This window comes from Pleurodeles waltl, chromosome 3_1, assembly GCF_031143425.1.
Source record: "Pleurodeles waltl isolate 20211129_DDA chromosome 3_1, aPleWal1.hap1.20221129, whole genome shotgun sequence".
Lineage (NCBI taxonomy): Eukaryota > Metazoa > Chordata > Amphibia > Caudata > Salamandridae > Pleurodeles > Pleurodeles waltl.
Genome location: NC_090440.1, coordinates 296,715,643 through 296,738,664, shown reverse-complemented (window position 1 = coordinate 296,738,664; position 23,022 = coordinate 296,715,643).

Below are 23,022 nucleotides of genomic sequence, written 5' to 3'. Positions count from 1 at the left end.
GGTGAATCCAAGGAGATTTCAGGCGTACCCTGCGACGCCAGGCCAATAAGGTTCTGGTTCTTCAGGTGGGGGGGCAGCCCCTTTGGCAAGCGTTGCTCCCTAAAGGGGGGCACATTACTGATGACTATTTCTGCTCCCCTTGGGGGCAGATCGGGCTATTTATTTTAGGCCTATCTCCCCCAAGGGGGCAGAAGCCACCAAGACATGTGCTCCCCTTAGTTTTTTTGTGCTGGGGGCGACCCCTTTTGCCCCCTTTGGCAAGGGTCACCCCCCCAAACAGGGTACAGAGCTGATGGCAATTTCCACTCCCTTGGCGGCAGATCGGCCTATTTTGTTAGGTCCATCTGCCACCAAGGGGGGCAGAAGCCACTTAGGCACCAGGCAAAGTATTTGTATTTGTGATTATAACAGTTTATTTCTTCTTTTTGTTCTAGTTCAAAGCTTTTGCTTCCTTTGCTGTGGATCCTTGCGGTTTTGGAAGTAGTTGTCCTGCGGTTTGCTTAGTTGTATGTTTTAGGAAAGTGAAAACAATTTACTCCAAAAGAGTATTGTTGCGTGAATGACATGTTTGTAGGTGGTGTACAAAATGCAGTATTGTGTGTTGTGTTGTGTATTGTGTATTGTGTGTGAAAATGTCTTTTGATTTGAGCACAATGATATTTGTGTTGTCATATGTCTAATTTGCTTTTTTCTTTTTAGTGGGATATCATTGGTGATTGCTGTGCCTGTGCAGAGTAGTTGCTGGTGAGTAGCTTTTTCAGGCAAGTGAGTGGTATAGTTTTTTAGTACATAACTCTTTGTTATCTACACTTTGTTTATTACTTATTTTAGTACTGGTTGTTGTTCGCAATCCATTATTTCTTCTTTTTGTTCTAGTTCAAAGCTTTTGCTTCCTTTGCTGTGGATCTTTGCGGTTTTGGAAGTAGTTGTCCTGCGGTTTGCATAGTTGCATGTTTTAGGAAAGTGAAAACAATTTACTCCAAAAGAGTATTGTTGACATGCATGAATGACATGTTTGTAGGTGGTGTACAAAATGCAGTATTGTGTGTGAAAATGTCTTTAGATTTGAGCACAATGATATTTGTGTTGTCATATGTCTAATTTGCTTTTTTCTTTTTTCTTTTTAGTAGGATATCATTGGTGATTGCTGTGCCTTTGCAGAGTAGTTGCTGGTGAGTAGCGTTTTCAGGCAATTGAGTGGTATAGTTTTTTAGTACATGACTCTTTGTTATCTACACTTTGTTTATTACTTATTTTAGTACTGGTTGTTGTTCGCAATCCATTTGTTGTTAGTGAGGATCATGGGTAGCTGCATAGTGACCACTCAGAAGGTTGTTGGCATGCTTTTTGAGTCATCTTCAAACCATGATTATGAGACTGACTCTGCATCTGAGGCAGAGGAGGAACTGAGAGATTCTGGCAGTGAGTTTTCTGTCCGAGAGGATTCTTCTGATGAGGAAGCCACTCTCAGTGCAGATGAAGGACCTGTTTTAGAGGAGGACATTGATGTGCCAAGAGTGCAGCAGCCTGGGGCTGAAGGGTTTCCCATTAGAAGACCTGACACCTGGATTGCCCCAAACATGGAGCAGCCACAGTTACCTGCATTTACTGGTCGGCCAGGGTGCAGAGTCAATACGGAAAACGTTTTACCTGTCAATTTCTTTCACTTGTTTATGGACGATATATTTTTGGAAGAGATTGTAGAGCAGACTAATTTGTATGTAGAGCAATATTTGAGGGACAACGCTGCCAGACTTAGGCCTCAGTCTAGAGCTACTCAGTGGGTTCCCACATATCTGGAAGAGATGAAAATGTTTTTAGGTTTGACTTTTTTGATGTGGTTGATAAGGAAGCCGCTACCGGGTTCTTATTGGTCTACTAGTTCCTTGATGGCAATGGCTATATTTCCTGCAACTATGACACGTAATCGCTATTTGCTTCTTCTTCGTATGCTGCATTTTGTAGACAATGCTTTAGCCTTGCCACGAGATCACTCTGATTGTGACCGTCTTTTTAAGATTAGGCCTTTCCTTGATCATTTTGTGGATTGGTTTTCAGAGGTCTATGTTCCAGGCAAAGAAATAAGTGTGGACGAGTCTTTGGTCCTTTTCAAGGGGCGTTTAGTTTTTAAGCAGTACGTTCCTAGTAAGAGGGCACGGTATGGGATTAAATTGTATATGCTGTCAGAAAGCAGTACAGGATACTAGTATAATTTCCAGGTCTACAATGGTAGGGATTCCAGTATTGACCCTCCTGGTTGTCCGACCACTTTGGGAGTTAGCGGAACAATTGTGTGGGAACTTGGTAGGCGGCTGTTTAACAAAGGTCACCATTTGTACGTAGATAATGTCTACACTGGAGTGCAGTTGTTCAAGGAGTTGTGGAGGAGGAGAGTGGACACTGTTGCTTGTGGCACAATCCGTTCTAACCGGAAAGGCTATCCAAGGGAGCTTGTCTGTAAAAAACTTGAGAGGGGACAGTGCAGTGCCTTGCGGAATAATGAGCTGCTAGCTCTGAAATTTTCAGACCGGAGGGATGTGTACATGCTATCTACCATCCATGATGAGAGTACTTCCCCTGTGACTGTTTGGGGTCAGGTTGCCGAAGTGCGCAGACCTGTGTGCATTTTGGACTACAATAGGCACATGGGTGGTGTTGATAGAGAAGATCAGAGGTTGGCACCTTACACTGCTCTTCGTAAGTCTTACGTGTGGTATAAAAAGTTGGCCCTACATTTATTTCATTTGGCAACTTTTAATGCTTTTATTGTGTTCAAGGATTGTTCACCTGAGTCAAGGATGAAATTTGCAAAATTTCAGGAGTCAGTGATAGAGAGCCTTATTGTGGTAGAAGAGGCAAAGAATCCTAGAGTAGCAGTGGTGGAGGATGTGGCTAGATTGAAAGATCGCCACTTTCCAGATCGCATTCCTCCTACTCCCAAAAAAGACTTACCCACTAAGAAATGTAGAGTATGTGCCTGAAGAGGTATCCAGAGGGAGAGCCGGATGTACTGCCCCAATTGCACTTCAAAGCCTGGGCTGTGTGTGGCCAGCTGTTTCAGAAATTACCACCCGAAGAAATCTTTTGGGGAAATACCGTGAGCGTAAACTGCCTATTTTATATTTTCATATGTTCAGTTTCATGGTTGGTATTACTGTCATGTATTTAGTTAGAGCTTTTGTGTTTGTAGGTTTGTACTTATTTTATAATTAGTTAGTGGTGTCTTTGCTGTTTAGAAACAAAAAAAGTGATGGCGGAGTGTGTGGGGTGGCGCTTGCTGGCAGTGTGTGTGGGGTGGCGCTTGCCTGGTGGGTGCGTGGGGTGGCGCTTGGCTGGTGGTGTGCGTGGGGTGGCGATTGGCTGGGGGGTGCGTGGGGTGGCGCTTGGCTGGTGGTATGCTTGGGGTGGCCCTTGGCTGGTGGTGTGCGTGGGATGGCGCTTGGCTGGCGGTGCCAGCCAAATGACAGTCCACACACTCCTATCAGCTAGTGTGACTGCTGTCTCAGGTATGTGGGCATATGTAAGTGATGGGCCCTTGAGTGGTGCTGTCTGACGATGTGAGTGTTGTAATGTGCTGGGCCCGTGGCTGGCGGCGTGAATGGTCTTGTGCATGTCATGTATGAAAGGTGTGTGAATGGACTGTAAACGGTTGGTGCCTTGACGTGGCTTTACAGCTCACGAGCTGAGAGTCATTGGTTCAGTTTTTTGGCCTTTCAGTTATTAACAGTGCATTTCACTTTTGTGAAATCTCTTGTTAATAAAATTTAATCTACTGAACCATCACTCACCCTCGTGCCAAATCCAACCAGTATGTGTGGTACAAATGACAAAACCTGCAGGTGGGACCCCGATAATGAAGCATGCCACCAACTTGGTTGGTGGGTGAGGGGTCTTCTTCACATAACCTAAGTGCGTTTCTTTTCACAATTTTAGTGTTTTGTACATCACGGACGTACATGGACACATCAAAATGATATATCGCAAAACTACCTGTGTTTGGGGGGAGGGGCACCTATGTTTTTGGTCCTGGGTGCGGCCTTCATCTATGGAAACCTACCAAACCCAGACATTTTTTTAAACTAGACACCGCAAGGAGTCCAGGGAGGTGTGTCTTGTGTGGATCCCCCAAATCGCTACAAGTTTTTGGCCTTTTTCTGTTGCAGGCAACTGGCCCACACACACAAGTGAGGTACCATTTTTGGCTCCTCTCAGATTCCAGAACTCTCTGTCACCGAATTGTGAGGGAAAAGTGTTTTTTTAGCCACATTTTGAGGTTTACAAAGGATTCTGGGTAACAGAACCTGGTGAGAGCCCCACAAGTCATCCCATCTTAGATTCCCCTAGGTCTCTAGTTTAAAAAAATGCACAGGTTTGGTAGGTTTCCCTAGGTGCTGGCTGAGCTAGAGGCCAAAATCCACAGGTAGGCACTTTGCAAAAAGCACCTCTGTTTTCTTTGAGAAAATGTGATGTGTCCACTTTGTGTTTTCGGGCATTTTCTGTCACGGGCACTAGCCCTACCCACACAAGTGAGCTACCATTTTTATCAGGACAATTGGGGGAATGCTGTGTAGAAGGAAATTTGTGGCTCCTCTCAGATTCCAGAAAGAAAAAGTGTTTTTTTAAGCCAAATGCTGAGTTTTGCAAAGGATTCTGGGTATTAGAACCTGGTGAGAGCCCCACAAGTCACTGCATCTTGGATTCCCATAGGTCTCTAGTTTTCAAAAATGCACAGGTTTGGTAGGTTTCCCTAGCTACCGGCTGAGCTAGAGGCCAAAATCCACTTTGCACTTTGCAAAAAACACCTCTGTTTTCTTTGAGAAAATGTGATGTGTCCACATTGTGTTTTAGGGCATTTCCTGTCCCAGGCGCTAGGTCTACCAACACAAGTGAGGTATAATTTTTATTGGGAGACTTGGGGGAACATAGAACAGCAAAACAAGTGTTATTGCCCCTGGTCTTTCTCTACATTTTTTCCTTCCAAATATAAGAGAGTGTGTAAAAAGACATCTATTTGAGAAATGCCCTGTAATTCACATTTAGTATGGGCACCCCGGAATTCAGAGATGTGCAAATAACCACTGCTCCTCAACACCTTATCTTGTGCCCATTTTAGAAATATAAAGGTTTTATTAATACCTATTTTTCACTCTTTACATTTCAGCAAATGAATTGCTGTGTATCAGGCATAGAATGAAAACCCACTGCTAGGTGCAGCTCATTTAATGGCTCTGGGTACCTAGGGTTCTTGATGAACCTACAAGCCCTATAGATCCCCACAACCAGAAGAACCCAGCAGACGTAAAAGTATATTGCTTTTAAAAGTTTGACATCGCAGTAAAAAGTTACAGAGTAAAACGTAGAGAAATATTGCAGTTTTTATCACCTCAATTTCAATATTTTTTTATTTCAGTTGTTATTTTCTGTAGGAAACCCTTGTATGATCTACACAAATTACCCATTACTGAATTCAGAATTTTGTCTACTTTTCAGACTTCTTTGGGTTTCTGGGATCAAGCATTGGTTTGACACCCATTTCTGTCACTGACTGGAAGGAGGCTGAAAGCACAAAAAATCGTAAACATGGGGTATGTCCAAGTAAAATGCCAAAATTGTGTTGAAAAATTTGGTTTTCTGATTAAAGTCTGCCTGTTCCTGAAAGCTGGGAAGCTGGTGATTTTAGCACTGCAAACCCTTTGTTGATGTCATTTTAAGGGAAAAAAACACAAGCCTTCTTCTGCAGCCCTTTTTTCCCATTTGTTTGAAAAAAATGAAAGTTTCACTGTATTTTGGCTCTTTTCTTGGCCTCCTTCAGGGGAACCCACAAAGTCTCGGTACCTCTAGAATCCCTAGGATGTTGGGAAAAAAGGACGCACATTTGGCGAGGGTAGCTTATGTAGACAAAAAGTTATGAGGGCCTAAGTGCGCCATGCCCCAAAGAGCCAAAAAAAGGCCTGGCATCTGAGGGGGAAAAGGCCTGTCAGCGAAGGGGTTAATCATTCTGTGCCTTAGCCTGTCTCTGAGTACACATCTTGGTTTAGGTGACAGCTACATTTGTGTATTCTCTCCAGACAGCCGCAAACAGGAAGGGCTGGGTGCGACAGGAAATACATCTGCATTCATCTGCATACTGATAGTCATCCTGATGCTCTTACATCTGAATAGATTATGTCCTGCTGTCACACAAATGGCTGATTACCCCTACTGGTAGTCTGGAGCCAGGGCTAGGATCTTTGTGCACTTCAGAGAATTCTTTTGAAGTTACCCCTACATCAAAGACCTTTTGGGTATAGTGCTGGGCCTTTGGCACCATATAATAAGACACTTCTGCTCTGAGGATATTCTACCAGGAAGAAGGACTGCTGTGCTTCAAGGAGGGATTGCCACTTTGTTGTTTACCTTGCTGTGTTGGCCTGCTGCCTGCTGCTTCCTGCCTGGAAGTGAGAGGACAGTACTTAACTCTCTAACTCCTGCATTCTAAAGTTTCTCCAAGGGCCTGACTGAGCTTGCCTCCTGATTCTGAAGTCTCAGGGATATCAAAGACTTTACCTGCATTTAGCTACTAGCACCTCAGCTTCTCTGCTGTGAGGCCTGCTCTGCCAGGTGGTGCCAAATCCAGTCCTGTGTCCTTGGAGGTGATTGTATTGCTGCAACACAAGAACTGATGCAACAACACCGGACGGTCACTTGCAACCAACACATCTCGCTGCAGAAATGTTGCTTTGCTGCTGGTTGCACTGAAGACACAGACACCACTCACAGACTGTGCAATGGAATGACCCTAACTTACAACACAGCCCCAGCTTGGCCTACACATCACTGATGCAACAGAACCACTACTAATCGCTTCTGGACATCGATAACGACCTTGCCCGATCAGGAAACAACACAACACCTGCAAGCACAACACCTCAGCTCCTCTGGGCCAACGCATTGTCACCAAGCATCAATTCAACAAAGGTGCTGTCAGCTGGTCGGCGTGAATCTTTTATCCAGCCCGCACTTCAGTGTGGTCAGACTGCACTTTTGTATTTGTTCCAGTCCAGCACAACCAGATAGTTCAACTCAGGTTCCATGCTGTGGGAGTGACCTGGGAACCCACTAGAGGGGGTGATCATACTCGGACACTGAGAAAACTTGAAACTAACTGGTTCACCAAACTCAGGGGGGTCGATTTCAGACTTAACATAGACCAAGAACTGCATGTGTTTTTGGATGAATAATTGTCTCTTTGTTGCTGTGCAATCATCATTCTGTTACATGGCGGGAGTTCTACAATTTGCTGCATCCACATGTTGTACAATTTTTTAAGTCTCATGTTTCATTCACCAATACATTTCCCACATACTATACAATGACACTACTTTCAACCATTGCATTTGTGTTTGATGTCAGCAGTTTCCCAATTGTACTTTGTTTTATCAAGAACTGAATGAATATTCCATTTTAATTTGCACATTTACTATTGTACTTGTTTTTTGCCTACTTTTCCATGAGCAATTCATCTTGGTTCTCTGTCTCAGGAGGAAGGTTGTATTTCACTTGGTCACCTTTCCAGTTTCCCGTCACTTTAACTATTCCAACTATGACCGAGCACTCTTTGCCAACAACTAGTCATGTCTCTTGCTACCAGTGACTGGCTCTGACCTTTTCCCATTTTCTACTCCCATACGATTACATTGCATTGATTCGCTGTCATGTCCATTTTATCTCCGGCCTCTACATGTGGTCTTGTTTTTTGAATTGGAGGCTTCTTTCGTGTGTTTTCCATTTTTAAAAATATAGGGGGTCATTACAACATTGGCGGTAAAAGACCGCCAACACACCGCTGCTGCCGTGGAATTCCGCCACAGCTATTATGACCCACATCTCGGAATCCGACAAAATTCAGACACCCACACAAGTCCGCCACACCAAAGGTCAGTGATAAACTGGCGAAAACAAAACCGACACCGTCACGCCAACAGAAAAACGCCAACACTATCACGACCCACGAATCCAACCGGCGGTCTTTCAACCGCGGTATTCCAGTGGCGGTACACACCGCCGCTCTCAAAATACACACACATCTCCAAAAAACCGGTCTTTCAACCGCGGTATTCCAGTGGCGGTACACACCGCCGCTCTCAAAATACACACACATCTCCAAAACACCACCACATTGGACAAATCGAAATACACACACCTGATAAACATACACACACCACTCCCACACACCCAATACAATATAAAACACACACCCACATCACTACAAACCCCTACGACCACAAATCACGACCCAAGGCCAGAGAGAGACACCACCATCAACAAACTAGCATCCACAGGCACACAACACCATCACCCACACAACTTCCACACACCTCACACAACACACCACTACATATCACCACACTTATCACCACACACACCAACCCATACATCACCTACACCACCCCATGGCACGGCAAAGACAGCCCAGGTCCTCAGAGGAGGAGCTCAGGGTCATGGAGGAGGAAATCGTCCGGGTAGAGCAACAGCTATTTGGATCACAGGTGCAGCACACCTCAATTGCAAGGAAGATGGAGCTATGGCGAAGAATAGTTGACAGGGTCAACGCAGTGGGACAACACCCAAGAAATCGGGAGGACATCAGGAAGAGGTGGAACGACCTACGGGGGAAGGTGCGTTCCGTGGTCTCAAGACACCACCAGGCGGTACAGCGGACTGGCGGCGGACCCCCACCTCCCCACCCACAACTAACAACATGGGAGGAGCAGGTCTTGGCGATTCTGCATCCTAAGGGCCTCGCAGGAGTCAGTGGAGGAATGGACTCTGGTAAGTCAAATCTTAACTATTACATCCCCCACCCTACCTGCATGCCATCACATACCCCCACCCTCGCCCTCACCCCTATCACTCCAACTCCTCACAAATGTACCAATATCACAAACCACACATCCAAAACACCAAGCTCTGCATGCAACAACAACGCATGGACACCCATCACTAAAGCATTCCCCTCTGCACATACCCAAACACCCCCCTAAACCATCATCACACAAGCTCACACACAGGAATGCCAGCACTGGGGTACACGGTCACCCATCCATTGCACACCATGACACACAGATGCAATAATCATGCCTTTCCACCCCTGCAGGACCACTACTCAACGTCACCAGACAGGAGGGTCCAGACATGTCCACTCCACCCACAGAAGAGGCCCACAGTGATGACAGCACCTCTGTCCACCTGAATCTAGATGACCAGCCTGGACCATCGGGGGCCTCAGGACAGTCGGTTCCCTCACACAGGCACAGGCCACCACAAACCTTCCCCCTCAGGAAACACCAGCACAGCACCCACCCAGCGGGCCCATACCTCCGTCCCCAGGACACGTCAATCAGCTGTGTGTCCACCACTACAGGGAACCCAGGATAACCCACCACCCCAACAACAACAGGGACCTGGGGGCAGTGGCAGTGGGCACACGGTCCAGGGGACGGAGGCCCGGGAACACAGGGGAACTGGGAGGGCTGCTGTGCGACAGGGGGTGGACAGGCCAAGGGAACCCACTCTCCACAGGGCCCTCTCCTCCATCATTGGAGCCTACCACCACTCCCAGGAGACGATGGCAACTGTACTGGCCAAGTTTCAGGACACCCTGCGAATGCAGGAGGAACAGTATTTGGGTTTCAGGGAGGAACTCAGAACCATCAGCTCCACCCTGGGCACCATCGTAGGGGTGCTGAAGGAAGTACTCAACACCAGGAGGGACACTGTGGCACTACAAGGGGCCCCGACACTAGCATGGACGATGAACTGCCCACCACCTCCACCGGCGCTAGTGGACAGGAGGCACAGCCACAGGACCACCACACCAGCACCCCACCCCCTGCAGACAGAGAACCACCCCATAAACGGTCCCTGAGATCCAGGAACAAGACAGAGCACAATGCCAAGACCCCCGCCAAGAAATGGGACCACCCTGATTGCCATCCCACTGTCCAACTTTGTCACCCTGTCCAAAATTAAACTGCCCCAGCTCCACTTCCTATGCCCATATGGGCAATGCACCTGTGAGACTAATAGACTGGACTCTGCCATGGACACTCCTCCACCATCACCCCTCACCATTTAATTCCCCCTCCAATATTTTGCATTTAAATAAACACACCTAAAGCACCAAAAGATCTGGAGTCTGTCTGTGATTTCGAAATAGTGTATTTGCAATTACAGTGACAAAATGTTCTTGAAATAGTAATGTCAACATACCTATCTCACACAGCTCTAGTCCATGAGGAATCTAAGCAGATGACACACGTTGGGACCCACACCTGTGAAACCGTAAGGGAAAGTGACAACTCAGTGACCATACACTGGGTGAAAACGACAGACAGGATAGAGGTAGAAGTGTAAAAGTACATGTAGTGGGCAGGAATGTATTCTCACCTGTGTCTCACTGGAAATATTGTTGGATCACTGAGTCCCTGTTCTGCATGTCTTCTTCCTCTGCTTCATCCTCATCACTGTCCACAGGCTCCACAGCTGCCACAACACCGCCATCTGGACCATCCTCCTAAAGAAAAGGCACCTGTCGTTGCAAAGCCAAGTTGTGAAGCATACAGTGATGATACGCACCGCCGCGGACGTCACCGCCGCAGACGTGACCACCATTTTCTATCTGTTCAATCACTCGATACCTGATCTTCGACAGGAGAGGACCTACACTGCAAGTGCTGCTGTGACCTCGGTCTGGAAGAGACAATGGCACGTGCGTCTGGGGAAAGGGCCCTTGCCTTCACTGCACAGGAGTTGGAGAAGCTCGTGGACGGGGTCTTCCCCCAGTACACGCTACTCTACGGTCCTCCAGACCAACAGGTGAGTACATAGGGTGCAAGTTGTATGGGCTATGCCTGGGTGGAGAGGGCTGGATGTAAGTAGGAAGGGGGCAGAGTTCAGCGAGCATGAAGGAGTGTGAATGTATGTGCTACATGGCAAGGGCAGGGATGTGGGCCACTCACTTCGACGGTGCAGTTGGTAATGACTTCTCTTCTTCCCCTGTACATGTCATGTAGGTCAGCGCCCACCAGAAGAAGGATATTTGGCGTGCCATCGCCAAGGACGTCCGGACCCTGGGGGTCGACCAGAGACGGAGCACCCACTGCTGTAAAAGATGGGAGGACATTCGCCGCTGGAGCAAGAAGACGGCGGAGGCTCAGCTGGGGATGGACTCCCAACGTGGGAGGGGTGCCCGTCGCACCATGACCCCCCTGATGTTCCGGATCCTGGCGGTGGCCTACCCTGAGTTGGATGGGCGCATGAGGGCATCACAGCAGACTCAAGGGGGTGAGTACACTCACATTCTCATGACTTTGCGCGCAGTGGAGGGGTCTTGGTGGGGGAGGAGGGCTGTGGGTTTCCCTAGGCCAGGGCGAGTTCCGTAGGCTAGGCCCCTCTGTAATGCAGGCCATGTGGCACTCCACCCCACCTCTGTAGAGTGCCAAGTACAGGCATACATGCCCCTGTGTCATCTATGTGTGCAGCTGTCCACCATAGCCATGTAGGCCATATCCCAGGAACTGCATCTGTAGAGCCTAAGAGCGCGGCGTAGTGCAGGGGGCTGCTGTGTCTGTATTGTCCACTCAACCTGTCTTTCTTCTGTTCCCCCCCCCTCTTTTGTGCTCTCCCTGTTCTCTTGTGCATCAGCATCATCAGGCGGAGGTACAGGGGCACCGGAGCACGAGGGGGCTGCATCCCACATGGCCATGGAGGGCCACACCACGGACACTGAGTACACCAGTGGGACGGAGGGCAAGGGGAGCTTCACGGCGGTCACCGGATCAGCAACCAGCGATACAGACTCATCCTCCGATGGGAGCTCCCTTCTGGTGGCGGCAAAATCTGTGCCCCCCACTTCTACAGGTACAGCCGCCACCCCCCCCTACCAGCACTGCCCTCTCAGCAGCCCCTCAGCCTTCGCCCCATGCCCGCTCACCCAGAAGGGTGGGCATCACCTTCGCCCCAGGCACCTCAGCCCCTGCTCCAGTCACCCCTGCTGCCCTCAGTGAGGAGGCCATTGACCTCCTGAGGTCACTCACTGTTGGGCAGTCTACCATTGTGAATACCATCCAGGGTGTAGAAAGGGAGTTGCAACACACTAATGCATTCCTGGAGGGCATTCATTCTGGTCAGGCGGCCCATCATTGAACCCTGCAATTTCTGGCCTCAGCACTGATGGCAGCCATTGTCCCTGTGTCTAGCCTCCCCCCTCCAACTTCCTCCACCCAGACCCAATCCCCTGTACCTCACCCTATCCCAAGCACACCATCAGACCAGCCTGCACACACGTCAACACACAAGGGCTGCTCAGGCAAACATAGCCACCACACATCCCACAGGCACTCACACAAGCATCACCCACATACAGACACAGCAACATCCACTGCCTCCACTGTGTCCTCCTCCTCGTCGTCTCCCTCCTCCCTCCCAGTGTCATCTACACTCTCACCTGCATGCACTACCACTACAGCCACTAGGACTCGCACCAGAACACCCAGCACCACACCCGCTCACCTGCACTCACCACCCCCACTACCATTTACACGTCCCCTGTGTCCTCTCCCAGTGTGTCTGTGACGCCCACTCCCAAAGTACACAAACGCGGGCACACACACACCCAACATCCATCCACCTCACGACATCCTCCAGCTACCCGTCCCAGTGTTCGTCAGAAACTTTTCCTGAGCAACCTTGACCTCTGTCCCACCACCACCCCCTCCAATTCATAGGTCCCGTAGTAGCACCTCAGCCAAAAAAAGTCTGGTACCAGTGGTGGCTGTTAGAGGTATGTGGAGTGCACCGGGCACCAGGGCTGCCAGTGTGACACGGAGCCAAAGCACTGCCAGTCCACCCCCTGTGAAGCACCAGAAGTTGGACAGTGCCCGACGGGAGAGGGTGAAGACTCCTGCAGGCAAAGGCGCTCACAAGGGTCCCGGGGGGAGTGTCGAGTCAGCTGTGACTCCTCCCAAGGTGGGGAAGGGGCAGAAGAAGTCACCAAAGTCTGGGAAGAGCAGCACGGCAGAGAAGGCTGCCATTCTCCCCGCTGCCCAGGACGCCACCGCCAGCCCCATCGTCACTGGTCCGGAGACCACCGCCAGGAGGGCAGCACAATCGTCACTGGTCAGGAGACCACCGCCAGAGTCAGTGCCCAGGAGGGCAGCACAATCGTCACTGGTCCGGAGACCACCGCCAGAGTCAGTGCCCAGGAGGGCAGCACAATCGTCACTGGTCTGGAGACCACCGCCAGAGTCACTACCCAGGAGGGCCCCGGCAGCCACAGCGCCGCTGGGCAATGAGGGACCGCCATGGCACACACCGCTGCACAGGTCAGAGACAACAAAGTCAAGCACCGCTGAACAGGCCAAGCACCGCTGAACAGGGCAAAGACCGCCATGGCAAGCACAGCTGAACAAGGCAAGCACCGCTGAACAGGCCAAGCACCGCTGAACAGGCCAAGCACCGCTGAACAGGGCAAAGACTGCCATGGCAAGCACCGCTGAACATGGCAAGCACCGCTGAACAGGGCAAGCACCGCTGAACAGGCCAAGCACTGCTGAACAGGGCAAAGACCGCCATGGCAAGCACCTCTGAACATGGCAAGCACCGCTGAACAGGCCAAGCACCGCTGAACAGGGCAAAGACCGCCATGACAAGCACCGCTGAACAGGACAAGCACCGCTGAACAGGGCAAGCACCGCCAACTCAAGCATCGTTAGCCCATGTGAGGCAGGGGCAGTGACAGAACTGGGACCGTCACGGGGAGCGTGATGCACTGTGGGCACCAGTCCCTCTCCAGAACCAGTGGAGAACAGCATCCACTCCGTCTGTCCTTAACAGGATGAAGCACTCTGGGCACCAGTCCCCCTCCAGAACCAGTGGAGAACAGCATCCACTCCGTCTGTCCTTAGCAGGATGAAGCACTGTGGGCACCAGTTCCCCTCCAGAACCAGTGGAGAACAGCATTCACTCCGTCTGTCCTTAACAGGATGAAGCACTGTGGGCACCAGTCCCCCTCCAGAACCACTGGAGAACAGCATCCACTCCGTCTGTCCTTAACAGGATGAAGCACTGTGGGCACCAGTCCCCCTCCAGAACCAGTGGAGAACAGCATCCACTCCATCTGTCCTTAACAGAATGAAGCACTCTTGGCACCAGGCCCCCTCCAAAACCAATGTAGACTGTTATCCACTTGTGAGACTGTGGCTTTGCACTCCCCAGGATAAAGCAGTAGGCAACCCACCCACTGCAAAGACTTGTGAGACTGTGGCTTTGCACTCCCCAGGATAAAACAGTGGGCAAACCACCCACTGCAAAGACTTGTGAGACTGTGGCTTTGCACACCCCAGGATAAAACAGTGGGCAAACCACCCACTGTAGAGACTTGTGTGACTGTGGCTTTGCACTCCCCAGGATAAAACAGTGGGCAAACCACCCACCGCAAAGACTTGTGAGACTGTGGCTTTGCACTCCCCAGGATAAAACAGTGGGCAACCCGCCCACCGCAAAGACTTGTGAGACTGTGGCTTTGCACTCCCCAGGATAAAACAGTGGGCAACCCACCCACTGCAAAGACTTGTGAGACTGTGGCTTTGCACTCCCCAGGACACATCAATGGGCATGGAGCCCCGTCGTGGATCTAGCGTGGTGCTGTCATCGGGCTGAGGTGCCCCCCCTTCCCTTCCCCCTGAGGTGCCTGTTGTATTTCTATCTGATGCCCCAGCAGTGTTCTCTCCGTTTCTGGACAGGTATCGTGAGTGGGCCTTGCCCATGCATTTTGGGCCCTGTGGTCCACGGACATTGAAATGTGCATACCTGCACTACTAATCGTGATGTATATATTTGGAATGTGTATATATTTATGTATATATGTGCTTACTATATTTTGATACATTACAATGGTTGTACTTCATTTCCTTTTGTCTTTGCATTCTTCTGGGGGAGTTAGGGGTTGTTCCTGTGATGTTTTGTAATGCATTGGTGTGTGTGTTGTAGTGTGCGAGGGTCGGGGTGGGGGTGTTGCGTGTGTGTGTCCCTGACTTTTGCCTCCCCCCCTGCCCTATGTCGTAGGTGCAGTACTCACCATTGTCTTCGGCGCCGCCGTTGCTGATGTTCGTAGAGGAGCAGGAACACAATCGCAGGGAGTATTTGGAGTTCCGGCTCCATGCTATCCTCATTCCTCGTGGAGTGTGTTCAGGTGAGCGTTTTCCCATTGCAAAAGCTGTTTCCACTGTGTTTTTATCCACGGAGAATCTGCTCCAGAAAAGGTGGTGGATTGGCCTGTTGTAATACTGTGGGCGGTACTTTGTCTCCCGTCTGTCTGTTGGCGGTGACCGCCGTGCTGCTTGTCTGTACCGCCGTGGCGGTCGGAGTGTTAAAGTGGCTGTCTATGTTGGCAGTTTCCGCCACGGTCATAATTCCCTTTTTTGTTCTGCCAGCCTGTTTGCGGTATTACTGCCGCTTTAACACCGACCGCCAGGGTTGTAATGACCCCCTAAGTCTCTGTTAGACCTGGCACCCTTGGCATAGTCTCCCCTGTCTTTTTGCTTTTGTTTCCTGCATTTTTGTCTGTGTGCTGGACTTCGTTTTTACTAGTTTTGATACTGTGAGCACTTTACCACTTCTGACCAGTGCTAAAGTGCAAGTACTCTCTGTGTAAACTGTATCCCATGATTGGCATATGTGATTTACTAATAAGTCCCTAGCCCTGTAAGCATGGCTCAGACCAGCCACTGTAGTGTCTATGTGAGTATTTTTAAACTGCCAATCCAACCTGGCATGTGTACCCACTTGCAAGGCCCAGGCCTTTCCTTTTACTATGTGTAACACACCCCTAAGTTAAGTCCTAGGTAGCCCCATGGCCAGGGTGTCGTGTACTTAAAAGGTAGGATATGTACTGGTGGGTTTTACATGTCCTGATAGTGAAATACTGCCAAATTCATTTTTCACTATTGCAAGGCCTATCTCTCCCATTGGTTAACTTGGAAACAGCCTTTAAACATCTTTTAAGTGCAGTTTCCCATTGGGAGCATATCAAGGTCTGGAATTTGGGGTCTCTGAACTCAGAATTTAAAAATACATCTTTTGATAGGGTTTGTTTTTAGATTGTCAGTTAGAGAATGCCACTTTTAGAAAGTGTGCATTTTCTTGCTCAAACATTCTGTCCCTCTGCCTGCCTGCGGAATCCACGTCTTGGTCAGACGGACAGTCAGGCTGTTTGTGAATTCCCTTGAGACAGTGACACAAAGGGAGCTGGGAAGTGTCCTGCATATCCTGATGAGTCTCCTAGAGTCAGGAGGGAGGAACTGACACCTGCACCTGAAAGGGCAGTGCTTGTCCTCACACAAGGTAATCTCCAACCTCCTGGTGTGTGTCTGGGGCCAGGCCTGACAAAAGGGACAACATTCATGTGAAGCTCATTCAAAAAACATTTTTTATAATCAGGAAAATAATTTTTGGGGCCCATAAATTAATCGATCAATTAAATATATCCTTTGGCCAGTTATAGGTCTGTCAGTAATAATATGTCATGTGACCAGTCCTAGATATCCAACATCATTTATTCTATCTTACCACAATATTAAAACAGTTTGTGAAAAAAACACTGAAAAATAGAACATAATGAAAAAGGTGTTCTCCAAGTACAAACAGGACACTATGGAAACAGAAATCCAATGATTCACTGTTATTTTTGAACATTTTAGTGGTAGGTGAATCCATACAGTTAAGAGAGACTCCCTCAAGATTTGCAATAATATGTATGAATAAAACAGTTTGTGAATGGACTCAAAAAAGGGGGGCACGAGTTATGTCTTGTTTATTGTTGACGATGTTTCGACCCTTGTCATAGATGTTAGGATCCCATCAGGACAGAGAGTGACCTGGGGAATGGTTGTATTGAACGGTGTTATGTGAATGTTCAACACCAGGACTGAAGCTGCAACTTGTCATTTGTTTTTGTATAGTCCTATATCCGAATTACAGATCAAGCCTCGGAAACGATGCCAGAATTGAGAATTGGAGAGGAAAATGGCCTTTCATCAAGTCAAGCGCAGCTAACAATGCTCATGGCAATTCCTAAAATAAGGAATGCCTAATCTCCAAAGTCACCAGTTCTCTAGATGAAGAACACTCTACATGGGCCAGGCCTGGGCAAGGCAGGATCTTGTAAACAACAGATACTTTCCTTTGAAGTTTGCCTACTTCAAAGACAGAAATGGGTATAAGTAGTGGACCCAAAACCCCAGAATTTTAGAACCCTACTGGATCAAGAGGAACATCTACCAAGGAGGAGAGGTGAAGAACTGGTGTAGGAGTACTGCCCCTTGGCTGTGTGTGCTTTGGTGGTTTGGCCTGCAGTTGCTGCTTCTGCCTTGAAGATGACAAAGACTGGAGTTTGAGGTGTATCCTGGTTTTGAAGCTTCTCCAAGTGCTTGGACTGAGCTTGCCTCCTGTTAAGAAGTCTCAGGGACAGCAAAGACTTCACCTTACCAGCCTCTGGGTTTGCCTGCTGTGGACCCTAACTCCCTGGTGGCACCTAGTCCAATTTCTGGACCCTTGTGATTGAAAGCTGGTTAAAAACCAAGAAAAAACAAGTGTACTGATGCTAGATGACTCCCAGACAGCTTTGTTGCCTGCACCCTGCAACCGAAGCCGTGGTCCCGCTGGAGTGCGATGACCCCAACTAACATCACAGGCCTGATGCCACTGCAGCCCTGATGATGTCCCGTGCCTCCATGAGTCCCGAGTGATGTGTTGCGACATCCATGACACCCAACTCCGCAACAGTGCTTGCGGCCCGTGGCATGATGGCGACCCTGTGAGGTTACCCCACCACATCTTAACCCACCGGGCTTCAACCCTGTCAGGGCACAAGTAATCTACGCTTCGCACCACCGTCACCTCATCGCCTCTTCGACTCCCTGTACCAGCTTGTTTCCTCACTTCTAAAAGGTACTGTACCTGGAGGTCCGTGCGACTACGTGACAGGAGCCATTGGATTGTTGGCGCCGTGATAACACCAAAATGAATCATTTGTGTTTCTAAGCACTATATTGATGTTTAATCTTTGAAAATTCATATCTTTGCTTGTGTGTGATGGAATTTGGTTGTTTTGTTCTTGTTTTATGTGTGATTGTACACATAGTTTACTCATTGCCTTTGAGATAAGTCTGACTGCTTGTGCCAAGCTGCCAAGAGGCTGAGAGGGGTTATCTGAGCTGGGTATTTCTCTTACCCTGTCTAAAATGAGGGTCCATACTTGGACAGTATGTAAACGGGCTGCCAACTGGAGACCCCATTTCTAAAAATGTCCAATTCTGATTATGTCTTCACTTCTTGGGGTGTTCTTAGGTCCTTCTCTTCAAGTTATTTGTCACTACTGATCCACTGCATGTGGTTGTTGTGTACACTTGTGCACAGGCTTTTGACCTATTGATGATGGATGGCGTACCTTCACCATGTAGTTGACTAAGGTTCTTTCACACTATGGGGGTCATTCCGACCCTGGCGGTAAAAACCGCCAGGAGCGCGAACAACTGAAAGCAACGCCAACAGTCTGGCGGTGCTTCCTGGGCCATTCCGACTGCGGCTTCGGAAAACCGGGTCCGGCGGTTTCATGCCGGATTAACCCCGGCTGGCCGAATCCTCCATGGCGGCGCTGCAAGCAGCGCCGCCATGGGGATTCTGACCCCCTTCAAACCGCCAGGAACAGGCTGGCGGGAACGGGTGTCCTGGGGCCCCTGGGGGCCCCTGCACTGCCCATGCCACTGGCATGGGCAGTGCAGGGGCCCCCTAACAGGGCCCCAGTATGCTTTTTCACTGTCTGCCTAGCAGACAGTGAAAAGCGCGACGGGTGCAACTGCACCCGTCGCACACCTGCAACACCGCCGGCTCCATTCGGAACCGGCTTCAGTGTTGCAGGCCGCTTTCCCGCTGGGCCGGCGGGCGCTATATTGGCTAGCGCCCGCCGGGCCAGCAGGAAAGTCAGAATGGCCCCAGCGGTCTTTCGACCGCGGAGCGGCCATCTGGCGGTTCCAGCCAGGCGGGCGGTGACCGCCGCCCGCCTCGGTTGGAATGAGGCCCTATGTTTCTTCACATTTTCTTGGCTATGGGTCTCACCTTTTGAGAATATTAGATTATTGATTTTCTTCTTGAAGTTATTGGATCTACAGCCTTGAAAAAGTCATGTTTGATGAAACACGTTGCCTGTCTTCTTAAACTGGATTTTGTAATGAATTAGCTTCAAAATTGGAATCGTAACCATCAAGTTGCACCAGTTAAATTCACCAATAAAAGGGATCTGCTAGATTAGCAGACCTTTAACAGAGGTCATGTGCTCTGGATGTACTTTTATGTTTCTAATATGTGGAAATGTTTCTATATATATGTTATGCATTGTTGGTAGCATACTGCCTATTGCCTATTGAGCACTGATTACTGTACATTGTTTGTTACTTATCATGCGTTGGGAGGGGCAGAATTTCTTGGGACCACTGCTACCAGTTTCATCTTCTAGGCATTACATTTTGATCTAACCTTTAAAACATCATAACTTGACTTGTGTATGTTGGATTTTTGTCATTTTGATCTTGTTTGACTCACCTAATATTGTCTATTTTTCTAAACTGGTGTAGAGTCCTTTGGTGGTGTTTTCCCTCTGTTACTGTGTGTTTGCACCAATACTTTGCACGTTGCCTCTTTAGTTTAGCTTGACTGCTATGTGCCGTGCTACTAGAGGGTGAGCACAGGTAAACATTTAGGGCCTGATTACAACTTTGGCGGATGGGGTTCATCCGTCCCAAATGTGAAAGATATCCCGCCCGCCGTATTACGGGTCTATTATATCCTATGGAACTCGTAATACGGTGGGCAGGATATCCGTCACATTTGGAAAGGATTAACCCCCTCTGCCAAAGTTGTAACTAGGCCCTTAGTGTGTATCTTTTTTGCCATGACTAGGATTGTGGTTCCTACTTGGATAGGGTGCAAACCTGTGCCAACTAGAGATCCAATTTCTAACAATACAGGAGTGCATTAGAAATTAAACAATATGGCATTATTTAAAAATATGATGGTTAGGGTTTCTGGAAGATCACTATGGTTCATTATGAAAAAAAAGATGACTCGCTCTGTTTGATGAGTTTGATGATATGGTCTGTTTATATGGATGGTTTTTAAGTGTTTTTATTGTAAATATAATTTTGTTTGCACATATTTTCATAGACCCTGATGAAGTCCCATGGTAGGAACGAAATCCGTTGGCCTGGTCACCATTGTGCATGTTGACTATTGTAAAGAAAGGTAAAACTATGGGGGTCATTACAACCCTGGCGGACGATGTTAAAGCGGCGGTAAGACTGCCAACAGGCTGGCGGTCTATTTTCAGTATTATGACCATGGCGGTTACCGCCATGGTCATCTGCCGCTTCTCCGTTCCGCCTGCCAGGGCGGAGATGACCGCTGGGCTGGAGACCTGAGTCTCCAGCCCGGCGGCCGTCACAATACCGCCGCCGGTATTTGGACCCGGCTTACCGCCGTGGATTTCCAGCGGTTTGAACCACCAAGAAATCCATGGCCGTAAGCACTATTGATGCCAGGGAATTCCTTCCCTGGCTCTGATAGGGGTCTCCCTCACCCCCCACCCCCACTCCGACTCCCTCCCCTACACCCCCCACCACCCCTGCCACCTCCCAAAGGTGGCAGGGCCCCCCTCCCCACCCCGACCCCCAACATCACATAACTCACACACATGACACGCACGCAGGCACCACCAACACACACAATCACACACACCGACATACATACCTACATCCACACACACAGTCAGACATGCACACCCATGTACAGACATACACGCACACATCCATACAGTCATACATACTGACATACACGCACTCATTCCCTAAACATGCAACACCCCCGCAAGCATACACGCACTCACACAACCCCTCTACATACACACATGCACACCCCCATGTACCCACACAACACCCAACACCCCCCAACACCCCTCCACAAACGGACGATCGACTTACCTGTTCCGCCGATCCCCCTGGAGGGGACGGGAGCCATGGGGGCTGTTCCGCCGACACCACACCACCAACAGAACACCGCCGCGCCGAATAACAGGACGTGATTCGCTGGGCGGTGTTCTGTTGGCGTGGCGGTGGAGGTGGAGCAACCTCCACTTCCCCGCCGCCCGCAAGTATGGCTGTTGGCGGCTCTCCGTCGGAATAACGATGGAGAGCAGCCAACAGGCATAATACGCCGAGCGGCAAACCGCCACTACTGGCGGTCTTCCACACGGCGGTCCCTCGGCGGTCTTGTTCAAAGACCGCCGAGGTTGTAATGACCCCCTATATGCATTGGAAATCTAAAGGGAAAGGAAGAATAAAAGCAAGTGAAAATGTCCTTGGTCTGGATGTTATCTTCTTTTTGCTGAACTGATTGTGGATGTTCACTTGACCATCACCAAAGAAACTTTACTGATGAACATTGTTTATATAAGATATAGGATTACTGGACATTTGGATTTATTGAGTACCATTGTAATAACATACTAACCTAACATTTTCTTCATAACTCTAAAGAGCCTGCAAACAAAAGTCTTCCAACATAACGATTATCACAACTAAAGAGAATCAGAAATATGGTTGGCCTGTATACTATAGAAAGAAAAGGAGGATGTGGCCTACAGATATAGGCCCTCATTATGAGTTTGGTGGGTGACGGACACCGTCCGCCAAACTAAAACTGCAGAGAGACCGCCTGTGTGGTCCAAAACAGTGTTTCCCCCAGCCGCCCCTGTGGTGAACAGGGCCTTAACATTGCAGCTGGCTTGTAATTGAGTCAGCAGTGTCACGTAGCCTCTCATTATTCTAATGAGACTACTGGATTTGAGTGGCAGAATCGCCTGTGGTGCGAGAGACTCAGTCTTAACCCACTGCAGGTGACTCCTGTCGCCCCAATCCAGGTTTTGCTCCGGCTAACTAGCAGTGCTTCATCTCTACCCTAGGGCAGGGATGACTGGGCAGCTGAGCGCATGACACAATTGACTTCTCAAGGAAATCGTGGTGACTCAGGTCTCATTCGTTTCTCTCAGTTACATTAGTCTCACATACGCAATGACAAACAGAGGCAGTATATGTTTCAATAAGGTTTTAATGAAGCAACTGCATCTTAGATAGCAAAGCATGTACTGCAATAACCAGGACAATACAGCATGACAAGATTAGAATTGTGACAAGGAGAGTGAAGCATAGAAATAACCCTAGCATATTCTCACTAGAGTCAATACACTAATTCCTATCTAGGCTATAATAGAGCACAGCATGTAAAGCTCTAATTCTGCCCTTCAGGTTCCCCTGGGAAGACATCATCCCCCATACCTGAGCAAAGGCCTGAAGTCTTCATAAGCATCTGTAGTGAAGCATTCAGCAATCAGCATACAATTGTGGTCCTCTGGCTGAAATCTCCCTCTAACGTGTATGGGACAGGGAAGTGTTTCTATAATAAAACAACTGATGTTCTGAAAAAATGTCCCTACGTAAGGATGTGTGCTTTTCTATGAATACAAGAGACAAAACTTTAGCCACATTCACCGGCAACCTATCTGACTGCAGCCTTGAAAGAAGCACAGATTGAACAAGAATGTCTTGTTTGAGAAAGTAGTACTGGCCTAAGCAAGAACAGCTAGATAGAGAGAAATAAAACAAGACCGCAAAAAGTGGCTATTGTTAAAATAATAAACTAAGCTGAATGAAATATATCTAGGTTAAAGTGCACAGCGGCAGGCCTAGTGTGCTAAAATACCATGCATGGAGGTATAACTAAAATCGCTACACAACAGCGGCAATGTGGTGGTGCGGCAGGAGCAACAGCACCATTCATGCATTCCACTGCCCATAATTCAAGCAGTGTAATGTGCAACAGGGCTGTGTATGGGGGCCCCTGCACTGCCTCTGCCAAGTGCATGGGCAGTGCAGG